This window comes from Amblyomma maculatum, chromosome 6, assembly GCF_055883805.1.
Source record: "Amblyomma maculatum isolate TAMU_Amacu chromosome 6, ASM5588380v1, whole genome shotgun sequence".
NCBI classification, from domain to species: domain Eukaryota; kingdom Metazoa; phylum Arthropoda; class Arachnida; order Ixodida; family Ixodidae; genus Amblyomma; species Amblyomma maculatum.
This window is the reverse complement of record NC_139349.1, coordinates 137,438,718-137,452,676: the sequence shown is the minus strand read 5'-3', so window position 1 is coordinate 137,452,676 and position 13,959 is coordinate 137,438,718. Positions and strand designations below refer to the sequence as shown.

The 13,959-nt window shown below is 47.5% G+C and overlaps 1 pseudogene; it reads left to right on the top strand.

Moving 5' to 3' along the window:
• The first annotated feature begins 11,506 nt into the window (after positions 1-11,506).
• Positions 11,507-13,959, top strand: part of LOC146186854 (sperm-specific sodium:proton exchanger-like) — a 40,523-nt pseudogene continuing 38,070 nt past the window's right edge.

The window sequence follows — 13,959 nt, the reverse complement described above, 5'->3', positions numbered from 1 at the left end:
TGGGATGTTGGTACAAGAGTGAAGTCCATCTCCGTCGGGTCGTAGCCTCTTAGAGAATTCATCGTGGTCGTGGTAGTCATCAATGAAGCGGGAGCACTCACTGGCGAGCGTCGTTAGACCCGCGTTGCGCGAACGCTATGCCGCGCATCCGCGGGCGCACCGGCGTCTCCGCGGCGGTAAGGCACCCCAACCCCTTGGCCGTTAGGGTTAGCGCTCTTCACGGGGTAGCGAGAAGTCAGACAGCCGAAAATGTGGCACTCACAGGCTCACTGGTGGTATCAGGCGATGTCAGGTGTTGAAGGCAACCCGTGGATGCTAAATATATGGTGATCCAGTATTCTAATCCGCCGCAATCGAAGATTGTCAGCGGAGCCCATGAATCGCACGTCCGCTCCCAGTGGTGGAGGAACGCGCTCTCCCGCGGCACGTAAATCTGACGCACCATGCAAGGCGCAAGTAGACTGGCCATCAAACCTCAGCCTGCCGCGAAGAATGAGGCCAGCTAGCACGCGCCAGACGCACACTTCACCATCCTCAACTTTGTTCATTCGGCTCGTGGCCATTGCAAACTGCCTGTACTATATGAGCTAATCATCGCAATTTAGAATCTAGGAGTCACTACCTAATTGGTCATTGTTTTCCTCGTTGTCAATCTGCAATACTAAATGTTGAATTATTGGAGATTTATTTCCCTTTGGGCTTCAGCTGATTCGTCTTTTTTATGTTACGCTTGATATTTCGCGCCATCAGGCACGTTTGCTACATAGACCTCGTTTAAATGTGGCTTTCACGCGCAAGTACATACATTTAATTGGACAGGTGGACTCGCCGGAATGCTCAATTTGTGGCATCCCAAAGACTGTGGACCATATATTATTGGTGTGTCCAGCATAAGCGTGCGAAAGAAGTGTGCTAGCCGCTTCATTGAAGCGTTTGGACATGAGGAATCTGCCGGAAGAACTGCTGTTCGGCGATTGGCAGAGCAAGGGAAAGGGTGTCGACGCAGTGCGTGCTGTTTGCCGTTTTTTATGCGCCAGCGGACTTGATTCGCGCTTGTAAAGCAAGCCACTGTGCCTGTAGATATGTATTTCATATGCTTTCTCCCACATCGTCATTCATTACGATCTTCTTTCTTCTCTCCTTCCCCTTCCCCAGTGCAGAGTAGCAGGCCAGATTTCAATTATTCCGGCCAACCTCTCTGTCTTTTCCTTTCAATAAATCCATCTATCTATCTATCTGTCTTTCTCCCGCTACATGTTGTTAACGGAGAGAAGGAGCCCAAATCAGCAAGAGAGGACGTACAAGGATTCCTGGAAAGAAAACCTCGGCCCGAAGCTTGTGCGTACTCGTTTCCTTCAACTCCCTGGTGACGTAGCACCCATATTATCTCCGTCCGTGCAGCTGAAGTGCTGATTTAGGATCTCCCTCTCCGTTAACAACATATTCAGAAATATTACAGCATTTGCGCCTTGAAAGGCAGACATTCCCGAAGCCCGCTAAGGGTGTTAGAAAATCAGAAGAGTGACACCTTCGAAGGTTACAAACTATGTCATTTAATAATCCAGCAACACTTCATGTCATTGAGCCCAAGTCCATTTCGGCGCAGTGCATATTTTGTGGCCAGAAGGCAAACATATACCATATGGTATGGGCTTGTCAAGAAAATATCAGTATTGGCATATTAAATCGGCCAATGTGGGAAGGCTGGGAGGCGGCCCTGTCCAGCTCGGACCTCAAGGAACAACGAGCCCTCATGGAAAGAGCACGGGCAGCGGCTTTTAGCAACGGTGCCCGGACTAGGAACCCGATCAGCCTTCCTCTAATCTAAACCAATGTGGCTTTCAATAAACGTTTTCATCATCGTCATCATCTTGTTACATGCGGGTGCACGTGCCGGTAATGATTGCAGAAGAAGAAAATCCTTCGTGCTCACGAGGCGCTCCTATCGTGTCTGTCTCGGGCGCCCCCATCACGGCTTGGCACCACTTGTTTTCATCAGCGGACGTTCTCCTACTTCGAGATACATCTGTGGTACTGAGTTCCTTCTGCGTGGCGCGGTCTTCCTGCTGTCCACAGGACCGGTCCATATCGCACATCTCCTTTTCGGGTATGTGGCCAGGCGGTCTTCCTGAGGCCTTGAGATTTTCAAGGATAGCATTCCTTACTTCGATCCGCTGTACCGGTGACACTAATCCATTTTCTTGCTACGCAGAACGTTACAGCAATGGCTGCCGAGCAGAAACGAGATTTGGTGCGGTACGATCAACAGAGCAACCCCTACCTGGCTCTGTTTTCCTTCCTCACCATCATGGGTAAGTGCAGTAACCGCGCTTGGTGGCCCAGAGTCGTTGGTCAGCGTAAGCAAGGAATAGCGGTCTACCACGCAAATGGGATGCGCTATGCTATTCATTCCGGTTGCTCTTATTACTGTAGTCTACATTTTCGTAACGATATTTATTGCTTCAGGACGATACAGGATTTCTTGCTGAAAGGCCAGCTATCGTCAGTTGCCACATTCGTGTCAGTTTCAGTGCTAGAATGTCGACTTCAACTTTTTCGGTTTTATATATCGGACACCCAGAGGGAGTGTCGGAAGTGAGACCACATCCGAGTGACAGCGGGTGTGAGGGCAACACCGACCTGAATCCTCCTAAGCGCCACCTCCTCTGCACGGGTGAGACCGCGGGGGAGTGATACCGCAGAAGGAGGGATAAGAGCATGAGCGCGGCGCCGGGAATGTTACTTTCTTTATAAAAGAAAAGTAGAGTCGTCCCCTTTCAAGCAGCCGTGGCATTGATGAGTCCTGGGTAACGAGGAAGGGCGCTAAATCCCACTTCAAGAAGGCAGAAGGTCCCCACTTAATACGTACTGACTGCGGGATGTGCGCCGCAGCTGCTGGATGTCTTGACATATTATGGGACAACGGCTGACACGTCGGAGCAAACGTACTGTTGAAGTGCGTCAGTGCGGATAATAACGTGGGCCGCAGGAATGATGGTTATGGTAGCCACGGAGCAGAGTGCCTCCTGAACTGCCACGAGCGCAGCGCAGAGAATTGTAGGGGGTTCTGAATGTTGAAACGTAGATGCCTGGTTCAGGCTAGGTCTCCACAGACAGTAGATTGCCGTTTTTGCTTCACAGCTTTGTATGCTTGCATCTACGCGCCCTATATTGGACCCTTGAGGCAGGTGAGCATCTTGCTCTTCAAATCTCCGGAGAAGCGACGATGCCGAGTTGGCAGACATCGGTCAGTTTTGAAGAAACTTTGTATGTGCGACAAGTTCCTCAGAGTTTTGCGCACTCGTTCGCAAAATCTCCCTATTATTTCTATAACCTTGCGCAATTTTATTCACAAATTCTCCACGCCAAGTTCTATGAATCTACTTTTACAAAGAACGGAGTTACATTCGAAATATGGCTCTCACTGAGCTCTTTTCACTGAGTACATATGCAATCGTCCGCACGCACGAAGCTTTTGATCAGCTAGCAGCGTGGCTTGGACTCACTCCAGTGCCCCACGTTATAGCCTCTGTTGTGAGACCATGATCTCTATCTTTTGACGGCTCACGATAGCTAGTGCACTGTTCGGCTTGAGTGCTTTTGTGGCTGTGCCCTGTAGCCGCGAGTGGTGCAATGGGCATTCTTCGGCCTTTTGCTAGCAGTTGCAGCCTCACGGCTCCAGGCTACATGTTGCAGCTCTTCTTATAGGGAAAAAGATGCAACCTTCGAGAGTGCTTCGTCTTCGTGGTGATCGGACGTATAAGAAAAAGCAGTAAGATTAAACAGGGCAAGCACCAGCTGTGGGCCACCGCCGCAAACGTAGAGAGCATGGTCTTGCGCCTGGCGCCATCCACTACGGAGTCTCTCAAAGTCCGAGTCGCTTTGGGACGTTAAATCCCACAAACCAAACCAAAGTTCCATGGCGCTGGCGCTAGTCGAAGCCAGACCAGGGGCAAAAACTCTGGAAAGTTTCAATGTTGACTACACGGCGCACCTGGCGACTGAAGGAAATTGATGTTTATAAAGAAATGCCTCAGTTTGCACACATGTGGGCCAATAAGATGCAGCGGTGGCCGAGTTTTCGCATCGCGAAACACTCTTTTTAGCCGGTGGTGGCTCGATTTGCTCGCTACGAGAAAATTTGTTTTCACAGCGATTCACTAGACCTTCTTCCTGCCGCTTGGAAAGGAATTGGCGCTGGCTTTTTAAATGGAGGACAAATGAAGCGGGTTCCTTCCCTTGGTCACGCTCTCAATCGTTCGAGTGGCTGTACGCCTTAGTTTAAATATCTGTGTCCAAAAATTATGTAAAGCGAGTAGTTAAAAATGTACAACTTTGTCTTTCTGCTTGAGTGGGGTGAGCACTCGCTTATCAATTCATGCCGGATTTTAACCTTGTCATTAAGAAAACAAGATTACGAGCAAAGTTACTTTGTGCTTACTTCTCCTCCGTTATACATTTATAGAAACGTAGCTGCATTTTGCGTACGCCGTACCTAGATCGTGCGTGAAAATAATTGTAAAACATTAGGCTAACTGTACGCCTAACAAAACTCATACACCCAACCATTTCGGAATGAGTATTTATGATCCTCATTACGCTACTACCTGACATTACCAGCAGTCGTATTGCCCGTAAAAAGTGCAGTGTGCTGAGTGCAAGAGTTTGAGCTTCTAAAATTTTCGAAACTCTATTCAAATTAGAACTAATGCTGCAAAAGAAAAGCAAAATTTCTGCCTAGAACTATATTGGCGCTCAAGAAGCGCTTCAGTGCTCCTAGCGAAGTTATTACTCAAACTTCTCTTTGATCAATTCTTCCTCATCAAACATAACCAATATGTGGTACCTTGCTTTTCAATAATATGCACATGGAGTCCTAAACACGAGACCAGAATAATCATAACCAGACAGAAATTCTATGAGATTCTGTTAGCGAGCATGGCAGCTGACGTCCATCGTCAACCTTTGTTGCGTATTGGAGAAATCTTATATCACTGCGTTTTTGAAGCCTAGGATAGGCTTGTGAAAAATGCTCCTACTCAAACGAGTCTTGCTGGCGCTACATCCATGACAGCGGTGGTGAAGACCATGCAGAGGCACATCCGCATACCGTACACACTCGTGGTATTCCTGGCAGCGACGGTCAGCATCATGGCCTTCTTGTCGACCGAGACTACGAAGCCGACGGACTTCTTCTTCGGCTCCCTGGGTCTGCATGCCATAGCAGTCTTCATGCCGGCCTTCGTAGTTCACACCACGCAGGGCATCAACAGCTACATCCTTCGGAGATGCCAAATCGAGATCATGATCTTCTGCCTTGGAGTATTTGGTACGATGCCCTCAATGAGCAGGCATAGCACAAAAAGAACTAACCTAATTAATATGGCAGTTCGGCTTGTCCATACATGTCTTGGACAGATGACAGCGCAAAAGATACAGGTATTTAGACAAGGCAAGGAGGACGCTGGCCTTGCAACTTTTATTTCGAATGTTTCAGGTATACATTATACTCTGAACTATCCGGTTTTACCGCCAATGCAAGCGCAGCAAGGTCGGCTCTTTTTCAAATGTTGTGATAGATGTGGAACTGACGCATGTTTCCCCCAGGTTACATATCAGTACCGATTGCACGATTTTTCGGGTAACATGTTCTTTGATCATTTTTTTCTAATCAAGGTGCTCCCAAGGTGAGGGCAACGGTTTTCAGAAGGCAGCATTGAGTGACCAGAAAACTTCCAAATTTATTTTGTTCACGGCCATTTGTTTTTTACGTTCTTGCAGTTTTGTCTTAGCCTATCATACACGCATCTCCCAGTTTTGCCGAGATGTGCTTTTCCAAGGCTTAATAAAATTTATCAGTGATATACTCCGCTTTCCGAAAATTTAGCGAAAGGCCATATTGTGTACAGTGTTTTTAAGTATGGATGAATGATTCGCCATACACGTTGTTGCAAGTTCAGTGCCGTCATATCGTCGAACCCCCTGCCGTTTTTGTGCTGCCATCTGTTTAGGTACCTAACGTGGTTTTTCGCGCAATCGAGTCTTGTGCATAATTCAATAAGCAACTTAATAGCACTTAACAAAATAGAACATCAAAACCAAAATCTGATTGTAGGAATTTATTACTGTAATGCGGAATGTATGTCCCTAGAAAAACAAATAAACATCGTGGCACAAAATGAAAAATATCCTTGCCACACATTTATTATCATTAGATTTATCATAGCGTCAAGGAATTGCAGCGAGGCACGCAGACACCCAGAGGCAAGTTGCCATCTCTTGCAATTACACTCTTTTAACTATTTGCGGTGCTGGAGCACGCAATTGTCTTTGTGTCGCCTTTTCCGTACAGCGCTGAAATTCGTCGTTATGTCTATAAGTGCATTATGTTCACAAGTACCGGCTTCGTCAAACTCAATCAGGCTGTGTGGCGTTGCTTATCAGTCGTGTGATGAATGCCACTCAAAAACTCGAAGGAAAGGAGAGCCAGTCTTCCAATCTTTTGCGAGACCTTTTGATACCAGAAACCTGTAAACGCTCTGGGGTAAGATTAAAAAAGAAACCATGCTGCGTGATTACCTTTCTCACAGACGGTGCACTCGATTAACATCTTCAAGTGCAGCCGCTGTATGTCATTTAGATGCCTTTGAATTTAGATGCCCTCATCAAGTACTGGAGACACCTTGCTAGCTGTGGATAACGTTATGAGCTATCAGAATCCTTCCGAAAAAAATCTGGAGACCCGCAACAGAAGCAGGAAAACTGGGTGTACAATATTGTTTGGAATTTTCCCTTAAACCGAGGCAGTAGCTTCTTCCCTGAGTTAAGCCTTCAGGGCCATCGCCTTGCTTAGAAATGCTGAACATTTTGCTTTTGCCACGGTCATTGGAAAGCAGTAAAGGGACAATCCAGGTATTATTGGTTAAGAAAGTGTATAAAGAAACAAATAGAGCCTTATGATAAACAGGGACGCTGAACAAAATCAGCTCTGGAAACGAACAGCCCATTTAAGCAGCAAATAACCGAAGAAAGCACATACGGTATTTCTAGAGGCAGCTCATTGAAGTTTGAGATTAACGACATGTGTACTGCGGACTGAGGCGTACCAAGTCAAGTACACTATTACACACGTCATTGAGGGGAGGAGAAAAGGCTGAACACTTGGTAATTTTCTGTAAAGGCTTCCGCCATACAGCCCACGGCAACGGGGTTGCAATATTTACAGAACTGGGGTTTAAAGGTCAGGAGAAAAAATAATTTTATACGGATACAAATAAGTAAAAGAGATTTTTGTGACTGCTAACTAAAATCTACATGTTATATATGTCAAAAACTACAAGTTAGAAGTACATGTTATGTCACTATTAACGGCAAGGCCACTGCCCGTTTCAAAGCGTTCTGCCTTAACCATCCATATCTATTCAACCACCTCGCTTCTTCGCTGCAGGCATCTCGCTTCTAGCCATCTGCTCTCACACCGCGGTTATCACAGCAAAATTCGCATCATTTGCCCATATGAAAGCGTTACAATCATGCCAACAGAAAGAATGTATCGGTCTCAATCATTACTTCAGTACTCTAAGTGGCCCTCGTACGATATGATCACCACGATTTAGATATATACTTTCCTGTGCTCTCTCCCCTTCCTTTTTTAAAATGTTCGGGGTGCGGCCCACACACGCCACATACGAAAATTTTTTTTCCAAATAAAAGCGGACCGATCAGTGAACTTATTTAACATTGAATTGTCACTGGCGGAGTCTTCAGACTCCGAGCTGGTGCCTTGCTCTGGTGCACGTTCAACCCACAAGCCTCCGTCTTTAGTCCCGTCTAAACTGTTTCAAATCCTGGTCACTTTGCAACTATGGAATACAATGTCCGTAGACACGGAGTTCCACGCTTATAAAATTCAGCCAAGCAGAGTCGCGAGTGGTGCATTCTTAAGTCGCCCCTATCGCTTACTCGTCGTGATTGCCGTTTGCCATCCATTCTGTATACTACTTTAGGATTTCAGCATTAAAAAGCCAATTGATGCTGTCGTCAAGGGGTTGAAGCATGCCGATGAGGCCCCGAAATAACGGCCGTGTCGGTGCGGATACTGCGCAGGTGCTCTTTGACCCTATCAGTCAATTAACCACGGAAGCTGTCCAAGATGAGGAGTGATCGTTTCGCCAACATGATGCTGGGGCGATTCTACCAAACGCTGTTTATGCAGTCGAGCACAAGCTCATCATCCATCCAGCCCTTTTCTTGGGCCTGAACTATAACTTCCTTGGGGATAGCGTCGTTAGGAATCATTTCGCTTGTCAAGATGACATAGGGGGGCCGCTTCCGCCTGTCCGCGGTGGCGCATAACAAAACGGTGCACAGTTGGCGCTCCACGCCGGCTGTCCGCACGGAAACACTTTTGCTCCCTTTCATTTCAACTGCGCTGTTCCCAGGGCAATCGAACTACACGGGGGTAAGGTCGGCGTTGGCTATCTGAGAAAATATATAGTTGTGCTCATTGCGCACACCGATGACGTACATATGAAAGCTGAGCACCTTGCTGGTGTAGTCGGGGAGCAGTTGCTGGTAAAGCGTGGTCCTTCGCCGAAGGGATATGCGCTTCCTCTTTAGAAATCTTCGTAACCAGCCGGCACTGGCTTTGAAGTCCTCCCATGGTATGCTTCTGGCACGCGCCACAAAGCTTGTGTCTTCACGTGCAGCATGTCCGTTGTCAACGCGTAGCCATTGTTCCGCACTACCATTGCATAGTGGAACAACTCTTCTTCCTGGTCGGGATACTTGCACGGCTTGTCTCGAAAAGCACGCCTTTTGTAGCTGGTCTTCCTCAACGATCCTTCTGGTTGCGCCATCTTCGGACCCACTTCTCGTGCATGGCAAATTTTCTTTCTGCTCCATGCTTGCCACGTTCGAGGGCAAACTGCACTACTTTCAGTTTAAAGCCTGCCGTGTAGCTATCGATATGCTTTGCCCTTCGTGCTGGAATAGCAACGCTCAACGGTAATTGACGAAAAATGAAGCAGAGGGTACAAAAAAACCGCAACTATGGCGTGAGACCACGTCCACCACGCACCACTATTCACGTGCCTATGACAGTCGCAAAAAAAAAAAAAAAAAGCCGAGGTGGCCGGGGGCGCGTATTGCCAAACCATGTCTTGTAAGAGCACTCGAGCAGACGACGCTCTGGCGCGTGATTCCTCTGAGGAGCATGACCTAGCGACAAATAGTAGAAATATTGACAAAACGAATAAGACTGCATTTAAAGGCCGCTGGTCCCATCGTTTTTCAGCCCAACGGATTAACACTTCTCATCAATAACCTCAATGAAACACCTGTTCTAATCTAGTATTGCACTTTTTTCTGGATATTTTTTTTTTACATTCACATATTTTGTTTTCATTTACAATGTTAAAATAACTCAACATTATTCCTGGTGTGTTCCTCTTTAGGTTGCATTATGTGAAACTTTTGGTTCAGTGAGTGTATGTTACCTATAGGTTGTGTTCACAGACACCTTTCAGCAAGAATCGCCGCTTTCAGTTAGTATATTTTACCTTTAGGTTGCGTTCACAGACACCTTTCAGCAAGAATCGCCGGTTTCAGTGAGTGTATGTTACCTTTACGTTGCGTTCAGACACACCTTTCAGCAACAATCGCCGTTGAACTCGCTGAGTGCGCCGTCTGCTAGAGTGCTTCTACGGGATATGGTTGGGCAATACGCGGCTAGCGGCCGAAGCTACCGATACCAATGGCAATTGCGAATTTGTATTGTGGAGACTGGCGGCAGAGGGAAAATACGACAACGATGATGACCTGCGACTTCGGGTGCCATCTGAGGGCGGCATCTGGAAGCTGCAGTAAGCGTGCATTTTGAGGGCTATTCGCGCGTGGGTCGTGCAATGTATTAGTGCAGCCCTCACATTTTTGTTTTACGTTTCATGAGGGAAATTGGCTGCTGCCCGTAAACGGATGCGGCCCTTAAACGCGTTCATATCATATTTACGTCCAATAGATGCCGTTAATTGTAAGTGTAGGTGTCCACATAGAAGAAAGACATGCTGATGCTGCGTGTTTCCTTTCCCCAGACATTAGCTGTGGCTTAGGTCTCTTTAAGCATAGTGATTGCGAAAGCAGCACCTCCCTGGCTGCGCTTGGCTCTGCTGGTGGTTTGGCATGGCTTCGCCTTTTGTGCTCCTAAACGATTTACTCTGGACACAACATGGTTTCTACTGTTTGTTTATTCCAATGAACTTGCTTTGGTGGTCCGTAAAGTAGTGACCCTTGGTCTGAACACTGGCTCGCTCACTGAACTTGTAGAACACCGCCGGGCGCCCTATTCTGCGGCATAGGCGCGTTGCTTAGGCAACCGCTCTTGCCTTTCTTCATCTGTCTCCTCGCCACGTCGCCGGCTTTTGCGCGCAGCACATCGCTCCAGCGACGCCTTGTACAACTCTTCAGACATAACTAAGCAGAGCGCGCCTGTGGCGCCCCATTTATACCTAGCGAGCGCCCTCACGCGGCGGGCCGAGGAGGCCGTCACGTGGTAGCTGCCGTGCCGAGCGAAGGAACGACTACGGCCGAAGAGACGAGTTGGGGCCCCTGCTCTCCTCTGTTGGTGACTTCACGCTGTCACGTGGTAGCCGGAGCGAAGGAACGAGCTCCACCGACGGCAGAAAAGCGCTAGCAGTATTGCTTTGGCAATAAAACCGAACCACATAAAGGCGTTCAGCCCCGCTGGGTGGTGCAGTGGTAAGACGCCCGAGTACTGTGCCGGAGTTCCCGGGTTCGAACCCGACCACGGCGGCTGCGTTTCAATGGAGGCGAAACGAAGTGGCGTCCATGTGCTGTGCGATGTCAGCGCACGTTAAAGATCCCTAGGTGGTCGAAATTACTCCGTAGCCCTCCACTACGGCTCCCCTTTCTATGTTTCCACTTTCATTCCCACCTTCCTTCCCTTACGGTGCGGTTCAGGTGTTCACAAAGCAACTATGACAGATACTGCGCCTTCCCTTCCTGTGAACCAATTACTAAAGGCGTTCAGTACTTTGACAAACTCTGTGCAGCCGCTCAGTGCTAAGCCGTCAAGCAAACTATGCCAAACCATACCTAACAGTGTTTTTGCACGTCTTAATTAGTTTAAGATGAAGTTAATCATGGCGAAGTTTACCTTTGCGCACAGCGTAAAAGCCTCTCGTTTCATTCGCGATGAAGTCATGCTGTCTACGCAAAGCGCCCGCAAAAAGTGTGGTCCTTCCATTGCTCAGCATAGCCTCACACCATCTCTAACTCGGCCGATATAACACTATACATAACCTTTCTGCCCAAGGACAACAGGGCTGAGCTGTGTTGATCGCTGACAAAGCCGAAGGGTGTATCATGAGCATCGAGTGTGTGCATTTTTTGCGCAGGCATCACGCTGGCCGTTTCCATCATGTACGTAACGAACAAAGTCGCCGACGACACGTGGCCATTCCGCGAGACCTTGCTGTTCAGTCTATACATGGCCTGCGTCGAGCGACTGCCCATGACCGATGAACTCTTCGAAAAAGGTTGGCAGTCACCAACATCCGCTTCTTCCCTCTCATGTAATACATATTTCTTCAATCACCACTACAGTTCTTAAAAAGTTAAAGCACGATGATGTAGGCGCATTAAATGGGAGAATTAGCTCAGGGTCTCGGAGGACCGTTCCATCAAATCGTTGTTCTCATTCAAATTTCCCCTGGCCACTTCCTATGTAGTAAAAGCAGAAAAATGGCTAGTTGGTGTGTCATCATAAATAAAAAGACTAGTGCAAGTAACACAGACACAGACAAGCGTTTGTGTTATTCGCTGATGTGTTTTGCAAAAAACATATCGGCGGCTAATAAAAAGGACTTGAAAATTTTCTTCACAGCTCGGTTTAAACTCATGTCGTTTATACTGTCGACGCCAGGTTTCCGCCGTTTTGAATTGAATGGTGTTTTTACATGGCCTCCGAGATCCGTCCGAGATGTTCGGCGTCGACCATACCATTTACTTGCAAAATGCCCCACGTCTGGCGACACGCGTATTTCGAAATATTTTCCTTCTCTGTTTTACAAAAACTTCGTTTTCAATTGGAGAGCTTAACTTCACTTCGTCTTCAAGGTTCTTCTAGGTACCTTACGCCAATGCGTGAGTTTTCTCAGAACACAAACGAAGCAAGAATAATGTGGTTAAAGCGCTTGAACCCTGAACGAATATATGCGGTTTCGATCTTCACCGCGGCGTCGAGTTTTGCATGGCGGCGAAACGCAAAGCGTCCACGCGCTGTGCGATGGAAGTACAAGTATAAAGCTCCGTGGTAGTCTAAACTATCCTGAGCCCTCCAATGCGGCCTCTCTCATAGTCTTAGTCGTTCTGGGACGCTATACCCTATCGACCAAAACAAACTGCGTAACGATTACAGATAAGGTAAAGGTTGCAAAGGTTCACTGCATGGCACGTATTCTAAGCATTCCTGAGGAACTTTCCAGAACGGTTTGAAATCATTTCGGAAAAATAAGAAACGTGAAATGGTGTACAGGAGTGGCGGAAGCAAAGTTTTGGAGGGAAAGCAGCCCTGCAGCTTACTTGTAGTCACCTAAGGCAAAACATTAACTATTGAAATGGGACAAGATTATGAATCTTGATATAGATAGTGAAGCCTAATTTCGACGTTATCAGTGGCCAGGATGAGCACCAGTTAGAGGAGAAACTAAGACTTTTCGTACACAGGTAAAAGCTGAGACAAAACACCAAGACCTAGAATTAACATTCTCCTGATAAATAAGCAAATGAAGCTCAAAGCGCACAGCTTGAAGCAATGAATTGAACGTTAGGAAAATTATACGCAGTTACTAGGGGGATATAGTAGCAAAAGTCTGCTGTACAGTAACCAAGACGATAGATGGCAGAAATTTTAGATGCCTTTAGCAGTAACCTCAGTTTTCTGTTGATAGAAATGCAATCTTTGAAGAACATACTGAGAGGTTATGAGGAGGAGCCTGAAGTACTAGGTAAATTGCAAAACTTCTTCATGAAGCGTATTAGGTTAAATTTTCTCCGACTGTTTTTAGTCCTAGCTGGAATCGTTAGGGAGGAGAGGGTGCATTTCTAGACATTTAATAGAGGTGTGACAACACTAAAAGCTCCCAGTGATGCCAAATTTTCGCAGAAAGCATTGTGGCTGGCGAAAATGTATTATCTTAGAGCACAGCTTTATGGCACCCGTTCCTGCGTTTCTTGGCGTCACCGTCGGCGTAGTCCCTCGTAACCAGGTTCCGCGCTGCACATGCACGTGCTACAGCGGAGAGCTGACCGAGTGGAGCAGGAAAGCCCGATATAGCATTATGTTGTTGTTGCAACTGTAGGAAGATGGAAACGAAAATGCACGGGCCTGCTACTGGCTCTGCCGCTGAGCCACCTTACCTGCCTCATGCGGACAGAGGAGAAAATAAAAAGAAGAAGGAGAGAGACAGACAAGCTTCTCAACAGCCGTCGTCCGCCACCGCAGTGGCGCAAGTGCAATGACGGCCTACGACAGGTACAAGCACCGGGGGCAGGCGAGCCATTCCCAGCCCCGTAGGGACAGGAGCAGGCATAAAAGTGGATTCTGCCTAGAACGCCGATGAACTTTGATGCGTTCAACTGAACGCTAGTTTTGTTCGATGCAACGCTAGGATAGCCCGCACCGCCCGAGCAAAACGCGTAGCCGCCGCCGTTCGCCACTGCGAACCGTCTGCTTACATACATAGTTTATTCTCTGCCAGTTTTTTCTAAGCAATAGCGAGGCAGCCGGCTGAAGTCCTTCATCTGCCGTGGCGTGCACAATTACTCCGCCCAGCGCCACCGCCGCCTTTCCTGTTGTAGTGCAGGCCACATATGCGTTTCGATCAAGAATTGTTAGTGGAGTGTTTCTTGAAGAACCAATATGTGCGAAAAATAAGAAGT